We start from the raw sequence: 3,429 nt of genomic DNA on the forward strand, positions 1-3,429 counted from the left end.
ATAATAATAATAATAATAATAATAATAATAATAATGGTAATAGTAATAATAATAACAATACATTTTATTTATATTGTTTTCTCGGTACTCAAAGACACTGCTATAGTCCAGTCCAACACATGATGTCAGCTCTACAGTTTACTGCACACTCGGCTCAGGAACCTCCATGCATCCATCATTTGAGATTATTGGTTGGATGCTTGCCACAGAGACGTTTTCACTTGGGAGGCATCAGATGGGAAAACATTACAATCAGCACATAACTGAATCTGAAGTCACAACTACACTTGAGACCAGAGATCACTTTACACGGACAGTATTTCATGCCTTGTGTTAAACTGTGCACTGATTACTGTTGATACTAATACTTAAAATTCTATTATGATAAGTGTTTCCTTTTTCATAATTCAATTGTATGTGTGATGAGTGTTATTTCACAGCTTTTGTATGCAAGAGCTACGGGGTTGTGTTACAGCTTTCCTGGGGATGTCTCTGTAAATTCAGTGGCAGGAAAGAGTGTTTTCTATACTATGTGGAGCTTTGTCAATATCATAAAGACACAGGCTACCCCAGGGAGTAGGTCCTGTTGAACTGGACTTGGAGGGGTGTGGGAATAAAGTGCACTAGCCCGCACATTAGAAACCCACACATTAGACTTGATGGCAACATTTCTTTTTATCAATATGACACAGCAGAATGCCTCAGTATGTGTGATTTTACAGTGCAATCATGGATGTATGTATTGTATCTAATTTTCTAGGATTTTCAAAACTGAGACACCACTAAACTATGGCCTGAGTGCCTTTTTATTAGCAGTACAACATTGCACCGGTATATTAACACTGCAACAAGTTTGTTAGTAGCCTCATGATAAATACACTCCAATGGTATGACCACAGCATAGGTCAAGATTAATGTTCATATGCTATAACAGAATACATCAAACCAATTAAATTACATTTATAATGTGTTTGAGAGGCAGAGTGTGTTACGTAAGAAAAAACTGTACAGTAAAGGGGTTTGGCAAATGTTGAACATAAGCCAGAGAGTAAAAAGAAAAGAGTAATAAATCAATTGAGAACAGGATAGGAGAGCACAGAGCAAACCCCATTATCAACCATTGCTCTTGCTGAGATATTTGAATTACAATGCTCAATGTCTTTCTGTGGATTTGAAGTGCATCTGTCCTCTAATTGATCTGGCCGCAACACAGCCACAACATTTCCTCTCTCGGCTGTGGTAGATTCATGGGTCTGTTTAGTGCATTTTGAAAGCACAGAGTCGGACACATACAATTAGCGAGAACGTTTTCTGGCTGCTTTTCAAATCTCTCTCACAGACTATTAACATTCTAATTGTATAGATAGAAATGTAAGTTACTGTACTGAAACGTCTATCACAGAAAGCCTCTGTGATTTGTTTCTGTATAAAAAGTGCAAAAACTGCATTCTCATACAGTTTCAACATGCATAAATGCATTAAGTTTTACAGATAAATGCAAACTAAACAAAATCCTGCAGTAAGTATTTGATACTAAAAATGATCAGATTTAAATAAAGGTACCCTGTGGAATTCAGAGGAAGTTTTTGTACACGTGTATGAGCATGCAGGGAACTGAATACACAGTGGATTGTTTCATCATTTTCCAGTGAATGTGGTAACATGTGGAGAAATGCACCTCAAGCTACATGTTGTGAGGGCGAGGCTGACAATTGCTGTTACCTGGCAAACAAAGATGACAATGTTTTGGCAAATATTATATATAATGTGTGGAAGGAAATGCAGTCAACGATACAACATGAGTGTTTAGCCCCAACTCATTTAGCTTTCCCAATATCTTTTATCTGTCTTACATCAATGTTGCAGGATTTGAATTCAAGTTCAAGACAAGCTGAACACAGCTTAGTATCTCACAGGTTAGTAGGTGCACTACAGCAATAGTGCTGTTGGGTAAGTACATAGGAGGTTTAAAACGCATAAAGGTGTGATAAAATATGAGCTCTCTGCTGTTCTTCTATTTCCTCTCTTGGTGTAAATCAAATTTTCAGTGTCCTGTCTTTCCGGTTCATTCAGATCAGAGGGTTTCAGGTCTCACTTAGGCAGCTAAAAATACTTCACTGAGCACTGAATCAGACATGTAATTCTGGCTGCATCAGAGTCTTCTTTGTAGACCGACCAGATATCAGAAGACCACCCACATGCGTCCACTGGATTTCTAAAGAAGTGATGTGAAGCACTGCAGCAGCTTTATAGTCGTGAGAAGAGAAGAGACAATGTTCCCCGTCAGGGCACTGGATGAAGCTGGAGAGCATAATATGTTGTTAATGTAAACCCAAAACAATGTTTACAGTAACACTAGAATGCATTATCCAAAAACAGTGAAAAAATAAAAAAAACAAATATGATTAATTTGACAATTCAAACATATTTCATGGAGAATGGAGGCTGGGTAGTATAACCAGCTGCAATTTTCTCACACCCTTGAGTGTCGTTCACAATCCTAGTTAACTTAGCTCAAAGACAAGGTTGGTGAGTGGGTCTGCTAGGCAATAAGTGAGTGCCATAATAAATAATTTGATTAACAAACTAATGTTTGAATGAAGAAATGGGAATTGTTCAGGATTGTTTAGATATGTTATATGAACTTGTTGCAGTTGTTTTGGCCATTGATCTGGTCTCCTGGACTTTGAAAGCTGATGCATTGAGACGACTCTGCACTAATGGTATATTTGACAGACATACAACTTTAAATGCAAGCAGTTCTTGTGTTTCCAAAGTGCTACCAAATTCAGACTCATGTCTGCATGCTTAAAAAAATACGCATACTCATATGCACCCATAGGGATACATTCAAAAGTATGCTTTCAGCTCTTTGCCTCCTGCCTCTGGAAGAAAAACAAACATACTAGATTACAGCAATTTTCCATCCGTCCAACTTTGATGGACATAATAGTGACTCATAGCTCACCGTGAGAACTTGGAAGAAGGAGCTTGCAGGTATCAACACATCCTTGATTGTTTGTACAGCACTTGATCCTGTTTTCCCATTACATATTGTCCCTCATTTCAAGCCTGACAAATACGAGCTGACTTTGTGATAACCCACACAGCAGATACTCAGCTACACTGCACTTTATCTTATTGATTACATCAATTAACTTTACCACCGCGCCCCCTCTCTCTTCTCACATTGTTTCATACATATGCACCAGTATCTGTGCTTAATCATTAGATATAGACAGTGGGCAAGGAACAGCCCTGCATCATTTACAGGCTTTGCTTTCTGTACCAGCTGCTCTGCTTCACTAGTGGGAGTGGTGAGAGTTTGGATACGTTGCTCCTCCCATGTAAACTCTCTCCCTCACTCTCTGTTTTGTTGGGGTGCACTACTTCTGTTTCAACGGGCCAATCACTCTTTCATCTCTCCTA

Source organism: Larimichthys crocea, chromosome XIII (genome assembly GCF_000972845.2).
Source record: "Larimichthys crocea isolate SSNF chromosome XIII, L_crocea_2.0, whole genome shotgun sequence".
NCBI classification, from domain to species: Eukaryota; Metazoa; Chordata; class Actinopteri; family Sciaenidae; genus Larimichthys; species Larimichthys crocea.